The sequence below is a fragment of the Xenopus laevis genome, chromosome 2L, assembly GCF_017654675.1.
Source record: "Xenopus laevis strain J_2021 chromosome 2L, Xenopus_laevis_v10.1, whole genome shotgun sequence".
Taxonomy (NCBI): domain Eukaryota; kingdom Metazoa; phylum Chordata; class Amphibia; order Anura; family Pipidae; genus Xenopus; species Xenopus laevis.
The window spans coordinates 142868088-142882165 of NC_054373.1; the positions used below are offsets into that span (position 1 = coordinate 142868088).

Genomic DNA, 14078 nt, shown 5'->3' on the forward strand with positions numbered 1-14078 from the left:
TCATCATGTCCCTGCTGAGCAGAATCTCTGATTTTCATTACAGGCAGCTGTTAGAATTGATACAATAGTTGCTAATACTCCAGAGATGCTGCTGAGAAATGTATCAACTAAATGTAGCAAAATCGTAACAGTTTAGAGTCTGCACCTGAATTACTGAGCTGCGAGACTGAAACGCCAGAGACAGGGAAAATAAACTTTAAATTTAGAATTTGGAAAAAGAGTAAAAAATTAAACGTGGAAAGTATTTGAAAAAAGTCTATTTCTGGTGAAATCTGAAAATAAATGAACTGAAAAAAGTGTTTGGAAGGTGAACAACCCCTTTAAGAGAGAAACAAATGTTCAGTACCAAGTACTGGTCATGTGTTTAAATGCAGCATTTCTCTCATGTGTTTTTAGCTTCTACTTGGTGTATACCATATAAGACTTGCTACTAAGCTGTTTTGTGGTTACATGCATTGTAGTCTTTTTTTTTTTGTTACCAAGCTATTCCTATTTCCATGTAACATACAAGCCAGTATTAATGTTCTTGATTGGAATATTTGGTGCATAAAGGTTTACCGATCTGAATAAACATTTTCTTACCCATTGCTCATCATATGGCATGTTGCTTTCAGAGGAATGGTAGCGAAATGCCTCATAAGAGTAGTCAGCATTGATTTGAATTTTAACCATTTGGAGAATCTCCCGGTGTTCAAGGATGCGTAGTTCTTTCTAAATTCAAACAAAAGAGATAAAGTTAAATAAAATGCAGAACTTATTTATGAGGAATTACTGATTCTAAATACAACTAAAACAGTATTTGTCCACTTATATTTACAGTTACAGGGTGATTAGGGGTTATTAATAAAGACCCCAAACAGAAGTGCACAAACACTAAGGAGCACAAAAAGCATAAGCCTTAGTGATCATTCAGGGAGTGCTTTTACCAGGGTTCTCGCTTTACTCTGCACCACACCTGCCAAAAGCAAGCGTTAGGGCAGCTCTGTTTTGGAGCACAGAGGCCTGTGCTAATTTATTTTCCATGGAAGGTAGGGGACAAAGAACAACTTTCCCCTTGCCTTTCATGACATAAAAGACCATCATTGAGTCTGAAAAAAATATTGCACATCCATCAGGTTATTGCCACCATTCTGAAATGCTGGTAATATTTTTGCATCTGCTAAACCCACAGACCTGGGAACATGCCAGTATCTGGTTAGCATTGCCTACTTCTACTGCTGATCATAACATACAGTAAGGGGCCGATTCACTAACTTCGAGTGAAGGATTCGAAGTTAAAAAACTTCGAATTTCAAAGTTTTTTTGGGCTACTTCGACCATCGAATGGGCTACTTTGACCTTCGACTACGACTTCGAATCGAAGGATTCGAACTAAAAATCGTTTGACTATTCGACCATTCGATAGTCAAAGTACTGTCTCTTTAAAAAAAACTTTGACCCCCTAGTTCGACATCTAAAAGCTACCGAACTCAATGTTAGCCTATGGGGCAGGTCCCCATAGGCTTGGCTAACTTTTTTTGATCGAAGGATATTCCTTCGATCGTTGGATTAAAATCCTTCGAATCGTTTGATTCGAAGGATTTTAACATTCGATCGAAGGAATAATCCTTCGATCATTCGATCTAACTATCTGCGCTAAATCCTTTGACTTTGATATTCGAAGTCGAAGGATTTTAATTCCTAGTCGAATATCGAGGGTTAATTAACCCTCGATATCCTACCCTTAGTGAATCGGCCCCTAGGTGTAACCAAAGGCCTATTAGTATCTAATAACAGTAATAGTATGAAATCATTACCTCTCCCTGGTCATTGATGACTTCTATGACCACTTTTCTTATTTGCACTTGTTGCCATCCCTGTAACAAAAGTAGAGAAAGAAACTCAGTGATGTTTATAACCATAACAGTTTGGTAAAGCCAACAGATATAACATGTAGCTAGGGTAAGGTTTAGTGGCAGACTTAGAAACACAGAAAAAAAAGAACAATTTGCTCCCTGTCTTTCATGACATAATAATACCCTTATTGAGTTTGAAAAAAAAAATATGCACAACCATCTGGTTATTGGCACCATTCTGAAATGCTGGTAATATTTTTGCATCTGCTAAACCCACAGACCTGGGAACATGCCAGTATCTGGTTAGTATTTTCTACTTCTACTGGTGATCATAACGTAGATGTAACCAAAGGCTTATTAGTATCTAATAACGGTATGAAGTCATTACCTCCTTTCCATCGTTTTCTATGGTCGTTTCTTTTATTTCTTCTTCTTGCCATACCTGTAACAAAAGTAGAGAAAGACGCTCAGTGATGTTTATTAACTTAGCAGTTTGGTAAAGCCAACAGATATAACATGTGGCTAGGGTAAGGTTTAGTGGCAGACTCAAAAACACAAAAAATACAGAAAGGACAATACTATAGAGAGTATGACTAATTGGCAGAATTATAAAATGTACACTGAAACTGAAAGGGGTCTTGGTTTTCAGTGCTCATGTTCTTCAAGGATGATAAAAGTGCATTTCACATGGGAGAACAGGGCCCTACATTTTGTGGGATATAGTTGGGTCGGGGGTCTATGCCGGGGCCAAAATAGGTTTAAAATGCTTTAAAATTATATAAGCGCAAACCTCAACAATCTCTTCAGCCTTTTCCTCCCGGAGGTCACTGCCCAGATAATCTTCCTCTGGGCATTCCTGGCCAATGTTGTTGCCAGTTTCAGATGAGGACTCATCATTTTCATGCTGACAGTTGTACTGATAAAAGAGAGAAAACATTGTTTTATAAGATGGACTTGTCACTAGAGAATATGATGAAATACATCTTTTTTTAAAAGGTTTAAAGTTATAATAAAAAAGATGTATTAAGCAGGCAAGTTCAAACCTCATCGCTCTCCTCGAGCTCCACCTGGCCGATGGTATTGCTCAGGTCCTCTGTCAGTGTTTTTTCTTCCTGGCTGTTGGTATTACCAGTTTCCAATATTGACTGCTGGTAAATAGAGAGAGAGACAATTAGGGGCAAATTCACTAAGCTGCGAAGTTGCGCCAGGCGCAACTTCGCCGCACTTCGCCAGGCGTAGTTTCGCCAGGGCTCCGCAAATTCACTAAAATCTGAAGTTGCGCACAGGGGTAGCATAAGGTTGCGAAGTTGCGCTAGCGTTGATTCGCTATATAAAGCGAAGTTGCGCTAGCGAAGGCTAATTTGCATACGGCGCGAAATTCAAATTTCAATGGAGGAACACGTATCTGCACTACAAATGCCTAGAAAACCTTCAAATCTGCAAATAAAAATTTTATTTTGCCCTACACATGTGCCCACTGTCTAGGTAAGTTGCCATGAGTCAGGAAATGTAGGGGGGAGGAATGGGAGCCCCAAAAAATTTTCGATCTTTTTCAGCCTATCAGCCATCATGTAGAAAACACGCCAGCGTTTTTTGGGACTTTGAAAAATTTTTGACTTTTTTTGAAACAATCCCTATCTACTCTATTGCGCTTCGCCAGGTCTGAGGTGGCGAAGGAAGTCTAGCGTAAAAGGTAGCGTTCACTACACTGCGCAAGTTAGTGAATTTGCGTAGTTTCGTCGCTAACGAAGATTCGCCTAGCGTAAGGTTGCGAAGTAACACTAGCGAAACTACGCCAGCGTTCGTTAGTGAAATTGCGCAGTAGCGAAAATGCCAAACGCTAGCGTTCGGCGCTTCGCGCCTTAGTGAATTTGCCCCTTAGTGTACAATCTAGGTGCAGAGCTTAAAAGTATAATTAAAAATGTTTATTCAGCACCCTAGGGAAGCTGCTAGAATGAATATTTTGTATCTCTATGTGACGCTTGAATTGAAATTTTATCATAAATGTGTTATTTTATATAACAATCCTTTGCTGGTTACCTCATCAGTGTTATTGCAGTGGTCTTCGCCTCCTTCCAAGATGTTCTGGTTAATAGAGAAAACATGGTTTTATAAGATTAACTCCGTTCAGTATAGAATATATTAAAATATAATATATTAAAATATATCTTTTAATTATATTTCTCCTGCTCACTGTGATGTTAATACAGAAAAAAAGATGAAGAATTAATTTATCACAGATCAAAGTATATATTATACTATTAATAATAATAATAATAATAATATCAATATAATAATAAGTATACATAAATATGGGGTGTGTGTAAGGCTGATGTTAATCAAAGGCTATGGGGCTATTATTTTCTTGCCAGGAGAGGAAAGGAGAAATAATGGGAAGATGTGGCCAGTTGAAGAATAAACTGACCAAACCCTCAGTATAGATTTTCTTTAGGATAAGCAGGAAGTGGAAATATATCTGGTGCGGCTTTATCAAGTGTTGAGTGAATGAATGAAGCTACATATAAATCTATAGTGTATATAGAGTAAATAACATGGTTTAAATAGCACAAATAGTGTTATTTCTATTTATGTTGGCCAATTCTTCTCTACTTACCACAATGTATTCATCACGATCCGTAGACTCGGTAGATTTGTTAGTTTGTTTCTAGAATAAAAAAACAGTTTTCATGAGAGAGAGAATTCAAAACTAGAATTCACTAAAGATATAATTTGACATTAAAACTGCCTCAATTAAGAGAAAATTCAAATGTGTGTGTATATATATATATATATATATATATATATATATATATATATATATATATATCATTAATAGAATCACATATCAAATGTACTGAATTATATTACAAGGCTAACGTTTACATTCAAAATGCAATGAATTAATAATTTCTAAAAAGAATAAACTATGCCCTTAAATGTTAGTGGTCTATTTTATATAGTTTTAGGGGCAGATTTACTAAGGGTCGAATATCGAGGGTTAATTAACCCTCGATATTCGACTAGGAACTAAAATCGCTCGACTTCGAATATCGAAGTCGAACGATTTAGCGCTAATCCTACGATCGAACGATCGAAGGATTATTCGTTCGATCAAACGATTAAATCCTTCGAATCGAACGATTCTAAGGATTTTAATCCAACGATCGAAGGAATATCCTTCGATCAAAAAAACACAGGCAAGCCTATGGGGACCTTCCCCATAGGCTAACATTGAGTTCGGTAGCTTTTAGCTGCCGAACTAGGGGGTCGAAGTTTTTCTTAAAGAGACAGTACTTCGACTATCGAATGGTCGAATAGTCGAACGATTTTTAGTTCGAATCGTTCGATTCGTAGTCGAAGTCGTAGTCGAAGGTCGAACTAGCCCATTCGATGGTCGAAGTAGCCCAAAAAACACTTCGAAATTCAAAGTTTTTTTAATTCGAATCCTTCACTCGAGCTTTGTAAATGGGCCCCTTAGAGTTTTTTTCAACCTCGACTGTGGCGTTACTACAGAAGACTCTGCTTCCCCAGGGAACAATGGGGTATTAATAATGAGGTCTCCTTCCTCTAAATTTATGTGGAAATATCCCCTCCCCAGTAACTCTCTATAATTGAGAAATGACATGGAATAAAGAAATCCGCCGTGTAGGCAGGTTGGTGGGGTGGCTTTGTGCTCTGGGCCCCTCTTTAGATTTGTCTATTGCATCTTACAGCAGCCCCTCTGACATTGGCCAGAATCGATATATTTCCACTCTGGGCATGACATTATCCCAGCACTTTTTTTAGGATTCAGATTTGGTGGAATGTCTGGCACTTACCCAAACCAAATCTGGATCCTTAGTGGGTTATTTATCAAAGTCCAAATTTATCTCTGCTATAAACCCCGATCAAATCCGCTCCGTTTTTTTACGCTTATATATTATATTTTCCGAAAATGTTTGCGGGAAAATATCAGATTTTCACGATTTTTCCATTTGATTTTCACTGTTTTCAGAATTTTCACCCGAAAACTTTGGGTTATTGCAAAAACCCAGTGCACATGAAAAAATCATTGGGACTTTTCCATCCTCAGGGTTTAATAAATTCCGAAAAATTTGTGATTTTTTAAAAGTCCGATTTTATATAAAAAAAAATCTAAAGTTTTTTTGTGATTTTTTGCATTCAGAGTTTATTAAATAACCCCCTTAAAATCAAGAGATATTATCGGGAAATGTAAACATACAAATACAAATTTTGATTTGGTTTAGTAACCTGTAGTGGATGACTTCATGTTTAGTGCAATAAATATAGAATTGGTGCTGAGCTGAATTCTATAACCTAGATATCATTATCACTCTAAAAATAGCATTTCAGATTGTTTGCAGCACAATACAGTTAGACTTTATAGCTAGCAATCTATCTGATTATGTTCAGTATCAGCAACTGTTAATTCAATTGTTAAGTCATCACAAAATGGCCAATGTATAGAGATCACCTAGTAACTGAAACAGAGGATAATTTCTATCCATGAAGTGATGAAATGTGTACAGTAGAAAGAATGAAATCCTTACCTTGCAAAAGCAAGAGAAACAAGCCTTAACTCTCTTCCACATTTTGAAATTTTTTTGAAATTTTGTCTAGGGAGACAAAAAATAAACATCACATTAGTCATCCCTTCTATGCACAATCTATATATATATATATATATATATATATATATATATATATATATATATATATATATATATATAATACACAAAAGCCATGAATATCCTGTAAATTATATCCTTATAAACGGTGAGTTCTGATGTCATCAGTTATAAACGGTGAGTTCTGATGTCATTTCCATCACATGACTCACTGAAATTTGTGTATTATAATAAATAAAGTACCCCCAGTTGTAAAATATGAGGATATTAGAAGTTACCTCGGAGTTCCATGACCTGTATAAAAACACTCGGCCTTCGGCCTCGTTTTTTTATATGGTCATGAAACTCCTCGATAACTTATAATATCCTTATATTTTACAAGAGGGGGTACTTTATTCACTATATAATACACAAAAGCTGTGAATATCTTGTAAATTATATCCTTATAAACGGTGAGTAGTGATGTCATCAGTTATAAACGGTGAGTAGTGATGTAATTTCTGTCACATGACTCACTAAAATTTGTGTATTATAATTAATAAAGTACCCCCAGTTGTAAAATATGAGGATATTATAAGTTACCTCGGAGTTCCATGACCTGTATAAAAACACTCGGCCTTCGGCCTCGTGTTTTTATATGGTCATGAAACTCCTCGGTAACTTATAATATCCTTATATTTTATAAGAGGGGGTAATTTATTCACTATATATATATATATATATATATATATATATATATATATATATATATATATATATAATCTATCTATCTATCTATCTATCTATCTATCTATCTATATATATATATATATATAGCTATATAGCTATATATATTTATATATGGCTATATATATATATATATATATATAGCTATATATATCTATATATCTCTATACATATATCTATCTATATATATCTCTATCTATATCTAATATATATTTCTATCTATATCTAATATATATATATATATATTTCATATTTGATATTTCATCCATTATATATATATATAATATAATGGATGAAATATCAGCATCAGGAAATTATGGTATGTAGAACGAAGTACAACATCAAAGTTCAAAATCAAATTCTCTATAACTCTAAAATACATCTAGGAGCAAATTTATCTCAGGTGGAGGTGAATTTTTGAATGAAAAAAATTCTAATTTCAAGATATTTTTTGTGTACTTCGAATAGGGAATAGTCCAAATTTGATTCGAATTTGAAAAAAATGAGAATATCGAAATTTATCATCTACTGTCTCTTTAAAAATTCGACTTCGACCATTCGCCATCTAAAAGCTGCTGAAAAGCTGTTTTAGTCTATAGGGGACCTCCTAGAACCTATGTGGAGTCAATTGGTGGACTTTGAAAAATTGAAAAAAACATTTTGGGAAAAATTTAAAATAGAATTTGATCGAATGCGCTATTCGGTCGATTCGTACAAATTCAGCCGAATGCGGACCTATTTGATCGAAATCAGACCTTTTTGACCAAAAAAAACCTTCAACTTAATTTCGGTTGGTCTTTTTGAATTCAAATTCAAATTCAATTAGAGGTAGGCAGAGAGAAGAGGTATATAATATGCCTAAACCCTCCCCCACCACCATTGCACCCTAACCTAAGCATCTGCCACTTCTGCCTACCCCTAGTTCCAGCCCAGATTTTATGTTTATAATATACAGTGACCAGGTACAACATCCTCCTTTAAAATCAATATAACATATTCTAAATTATTCACAGTATCACTAGCAGTCTCTAAGCCCGTACAGTAACAATATTAATAACATTATATTTGCTAATATTTCCACCAAGTATCTTGACTTCTACTCACCTCAGTTGTCTGATCAAGAATGAGCCAATCTGGGCTGCAGCTGTACACTTGGGGGCCGATTCACTAAGCTCGAGTGAAGGATTCGAATGAAAAATACTTCGAATTTCGAAGTATTTTTTTGGTACTTCGACCATCGAATTGGTTAAATTCATTCGAATTCGAACGAAATCGAACTAATCGAACGAAAAATCGTTCGACTATTCGACCATTCGATAGTCGAAGTACTTGCCCTTTAAAAAAAACTTCGACCCCCCCTAAGTCAATGTTAGCCTATGGGGAAGGTCCCCATAGGTTTGCTAATCTTTTTTTGATCGAAGGATTTTCCTTCGATCGTTGAATTAAAATCGTTCGAATCGTTCGATTCGAACGATTTAATCGTTCGATCGAACGAAAAATCCTTCGATCGATCGATCGCAGGATTAGCGCTAAATCCTTCGACTTCGATATTCGAAGTCGAAGGATTTCAATTCGAGGGTCGAATTTCGAAGTATTTTTAACTTCGAAATTCGACCCTTAGTGAATCTGCCCCTTGAACTCTGTCCATTATGACATCACTATGACATCACCTGGGCTGCAGCTGTGCACCTTGACTCTGTCCATTATGACATCACCTAGGCAACACAAGTCAGGAGATGTGGGTTAGCAATTTACATAATGATTAGTGGGGGGAGTTATAAAATACACTGGTGAATTAATGCCATAAAGAAATAATGTATTTTAAATAATCTAATAAATTGTAAGATCTTTAGAGCAGGGACCTCATCCCAACTGCGCATTGAAAGCGCTAAGCTCTTAAGCATAGATTTATCTATTTTACTATATAACTTGATACAATCTATACCCCTGTTGATGTTTTCACCTTTTAAAGCACTGCATACAATTGTGGCACTATATAAATAAATACAAAATACATCTATACATTGCTAATACCTACATGCATTTTGTAAGTTCTTCGATTTTTACTATTGGGGGCCGATTCACTAAGCTCGAGTGAAGGATTCGAATGAAAAATACTTCGAATTTCGAAGTATTTTTTTGATACTTCGACCATCGAATTGGTTAAATTCGTTCGAATTCGAACGAAATCGAACGAATCGAACGAAAAATCGTTCGACTATTCGACCATTCGATAGTCGAAGTACTTGCCCTTTAAAAAAAACTTCGACCCCCTACTTCGGCAGGTAAAACCTACCGAAGTCAATGTTAGCCTATGGGGAAGGTCCCCATAGGTTTGCTAATCTTTTTTTGATCGAAGGATTTTCCTTCGATCGTTGAATTAAAATCGTTCGAATCGTTCGATTCGAACGATTTAATCGTTCGATCGAACGAAAAATCCTTCGATCGATCGATCGCAGGATTAGCGCTAAATCCTTCGACTTCGATATTCGAAGTCGAAGGATTTCAATTCGAGGGTCGAATTTCGAAGTATTTTTAACTTCGAAATTCGACCCTTAGTGAATCTGCCCCTTGCTATTTAGATGAAATTTGGTTAATATAACACAAAGGGGCATATTTATCAAGGGTCGAATTTAGAGTTTATAAAAACTCCCATAAGCTCGAAATTCAGAAAAAAAACGACCAATCAAAATTTATTAAAAAATTGAAATTTTTTTAATGTAGGTGAATAGGATTGACCTGCACACTTGAATTTAATTCGATTTGAGTTTTTTTCACCAAAATTTTTTTATTTTATTTTTTTTTAATTTAAAAACGAAAAAAAAAAAATATTTTCAAAAGTCCACCAAACGTCTCCAAATTGATTGTAGGAGGTCCCCCACAGGCTAAAACACCAATTCGGCAGGTTTTAGATGGCGAATAGTCGAATTTGAATTCTTAAAGGGACAGTACATGATAAATTTAGAAATTCAAATTTAGAATTTTTTTTAACTCAAATCTAATTTGGACTTTTTCCTGGTCAAATAACATTAAAATAAACTTGAAATTCTAATTTAAAAAAAAATTAATTCAACCCTTGATAAATCTGCCCCACAGTACCCCTATTTATGTTTTTTTTTTTTAAAGGTAAGATTTATTTCTTTTTTTAAACACACAGCAATCAGACATACAACAAATAAGTACACTCGCAGACTAAACTGTACAAGTTTGGCAGGATGAAAACATGGCACAGGCTATCACCAAGCATAACACAATACAGAGATCGAGCAGTTGAGATGGACACTATCAAATTCAGGGGAACTTTACATCTGAAGGCTAGGTTGGGACCTTCGAGGATATGTAGGATAGCTAACCATGAAGGATTTCATAATAGGAGATGGACTTGGTTAAGACATGCTACAGAGGGGTCGGGTCAATGTCATTCCACAATCCCCAAATTTTATCAAATTTTGTTGGTGTTCCCCTAACTTTGTAGGTGAGCTTATATAGGGGTACTGCTTTGTTAACCAGTTGTATCCAAGCATTAAGAGAGGGGGAGAGGTGACCCATCCAGTGAAGGGCTACAGTTTTTTTCGCATAAAAGAGTAGGATACGAAAAGAGATTCGAGTATACTTAGCTGGGATTATCTCTTCTAGGACCCCCAAAAGGCAAACTGTAGGTGAAATTATTCTGGGAAAGTCAAGATTGTCCGCTAGATAGTTTACGACTTGTGTCCAAAAGCTCAATATGTAGTGGCATTCCCAGATTAAATGGAAGAAATCCGCAGCTTGTTGGTGATACCTGGGACATGAGTCGCAGGGGATCCGGCCCATCAGTTTGAGTCGTGTGGGAGTAATGTAAATATGATGCATAATTTTATATTGTATTAGTTTGTCTTTCAACGATATCAGGCCAGTGTATATGTGATCTGTTGCTTCGTCCCAGTTATCCTGCTCAAGGCCTACAATTTTGGTATTCCACCAGTCTTGTGCTGATCGAAAAGGTTTGGGGCCGGATAAAAGGAATTGCTGGTAGAGCCGGGACACCAGCTTTGCTGGGTTGGGATCATGAAGAATTTCTTCTATGACTAGACAGGATTGCTGGGGAGTAAGACTGTTAAATTGGGAGTGGAAGGCATGTCGTAATTGTAGGTACTTAAATAATGGAATATGTGTTGGTTGGCACTTTTGTTGGAGTGTGCAAAGGGTGGCAAAGGTATGATTCTCAAGGAGGTCCTTCAAGCGTTTAATGCCTTGCCTTGGCCAGAAAACCGAGTGTTGCAAGGATCTAAAGTGATTTAGATAGGAATTCCCCCAGAGTGGGAGGTGAGGGGATAGGAGGGGTGGTGAATGGCCCAAAAGTTTGAGAGCTATCAGCCAGGCCTTCTGTGGGGTAGTCAGTGTCGTCGGTAATGGGCCAGAATCCCTGAGACTCCGATAGGGAAAATTGCGGAGACCTTCCCACGAGGATAGTAAAAGAGCTTGTAACTGCGAGTTTGGGTTATATGGGTCAGGGTTAAAGCACCAGTGGAGGTAATATACTTGTGAAGCTATAAAATACCAATGGAAGTTGGGGAGGGCCAGACCTCCCACGTCGCATGGTGCACACAGCTTTGACCAAGCGATTCTGGGTGTTTTACCCCTATTTATGTTTTTACCTTGTAAAGCACTGCATATATTGCTTTTAACAGCTAATACCTACAGGTATTTTGTAGGTTTTTCCCTTTTTACTGCTACTATTTAGATGAGATTTGGTGAATAAAACACAAAGTAGTTGCATTGCAACGCTCTCTTTTTCTCCTGCTTCCAAATTTACTAACCAAACCCAAATGGAGGGCCATGCTATTAGGAGCAAATAGTTATAGGGTGTCACAGACCAGTTGAACAAGGTAATTGTGCAGTGCCCAAGTGATGCCTAGCTCATGCGCAGACTGTACCACTTGGATAGCCGATCACATGAGCACAGCCAGGTACAACACACTGGAATTGAAAAGCAGCACATTCAATTTGAATGGGAATCAACGAATTCTATAACTTAAAACATCTGCAACACTGTGCACCTCCACGCGCCATTGAACCATTCTTTCATCAACCCACCAACAGTAAAAGTAAAAAGAGGTGGTGGCTATTTGTGCTTAAAGGGATACTGTCATGGGAAAAAACATTTTTTTCAAGATGAATCAGTTAATAGTGCTGCTCCAGCAGAATTCTGCACTGAAATCCATTCCTCAAAAGAGCAAACAGATTTTTTTATATTCAATTTTGAAATCTGACATGGGGTTAGACATTTTGTCAATTTCCCAGATGCCCCTGGTCATGTGACTTGTACCTGCACTTTAGGAGAGAAATGCTTTCTGGCAGGCTGCTGTTTTTCCATCTCAATGTAACTGAATGTGTCTCAGTGGGACATGGGTTTTTACTATTGAGTGTTGTTCTTAGATCTACCAGGCAGCTGTTATCTTGTGTTAGGGAGCTGTTATCTGGTTACCTTCCCATTGTTCTTTTGTTTGGCTGCTGGTGGGGAAAAAGGGAGGGGGTGATATCACTCCAACTTGCAGTACAGCAGTAAAGAGTGATTGAAGTTTATCAGAGCACATGTCATATGACCAGGGGCAGCTGGGAAATTGACAAAATGTCTAGCCCCATGTCAGATTTCAAAATTGAATATAAAAAAATCTGTTTGCTCTTTTGAGAAATGGATTTCAGCGCAAAATTCTGCTGGAGCAGCACTATTAATCGATTTTTTTCCCATGACAGTATCCCTTTAATGAACATTTGAAATGCTCTAAAGCCAGTGCTTCCATTAGGTAATATCAACAATTTATTATTTTTAGGTTCCCCTACACAAACATAGGCAGAGAAATCTATAAAAAGAACCTACTAAGTAAAACACTCACTCTAATTTATATGTTTTTATCTGAGAGTTTGTTTGAGTAGCCCTTTAAATAATGATATTACTTAATAAAATTCACATAGTTCATTAGATTTCTGTATAGTTTGTGGATCTGTGTATACTGTATGTGTATGTTTGTGAGCATGCATGCACTTACGTACATAAGTACACAAACTATCCTTGAAAAAGACCCATGTGGGCTAAAACGTCAGGTGTATGTAAGCTGTAAAAGCATTTTGAGTGATTTCAAACTGGAGTGTGGGTCTTTTCAACAAACCTATATGCAATACTTTTGACCCTGCACCCGCATTGACTAGAGAAATGTTAAAGGCTATTCTGTTATTAGTAGTGATGGGCGAATTTATTCGCCAGGCGCGAATTCGCGGCGAATTTGCGCGATTCGCGGCAGGCGAATAAATTCGCGAAACGCCTGCGAAAATTCGCCGAAAAAATTCGCCGGTGTCAAAAATTTTTTTCGAAAAAACGGGCGCCGGCGTCAAAAACGGGCGCCGGCGTCGGAAAAACGGCCGCCGGCGTCAAAAACGAGACGCCGGCGCCGTTTCGTGAATTTTTCGCCGTTTCGCGAATTTCGCGCGAGATTCGCGAATTTTCAGGCGAAGCGAAACGGCGCAAATTCGCCCATCACTAGTTATTAGAATGTAGAATGTTTGCACAGAACAAGGAATACATCTGTTGTTTCATGTCACAAGTATAGAGCAAGGCCAAGAAAGACACATATAGTTTCAGAAACTACAGCATAGATACCATTCTGGACATTGTGCTGACACAGAAGATGCACCTTATTTGGCTATTGTACTAAGACTGGGAGTCTGTCCCTAAGATGGAAATAGTGATACAGTTATGCTTAAACAAGAATGATGATTGGATGTCTCTGGATCAGCCCCATGGAAGAAAAAATGGTTAAAATGGTTAAAATGGTCATCTGTTGTATTGCTAATTGTTCCCTCAACATCCTCACGAGCTTTCAGGACGTATGAGCTATTATTTAATACTCTG

At 37.0% G+C, this 14078-nt stretch overlaps 1 long non-coding RNA gene across 1 annotated transcript; it reads right to left on the reverse strand.

The window, feature by feature from the left end:
* Window positions 1-1801: 1801 nt before the first annotated feature.
* LOC121399658 lies at window positions 1802-2996 on the reverse strand. Its single transcript, XR_005965244.1, has 4 exons — window positions 2879-2996; window positions 2626-2751; window positions 2224-2277; window positions 1802-1856 (listed from the first exon to the last, which is right to left on the reverse strand). It is a non-coding gene; the product is annotated as an uncharacterized LOC121399658 (long non-coding RNA).
* Window positions 2997-14078: the final 11082 nt, after the last annotated feature.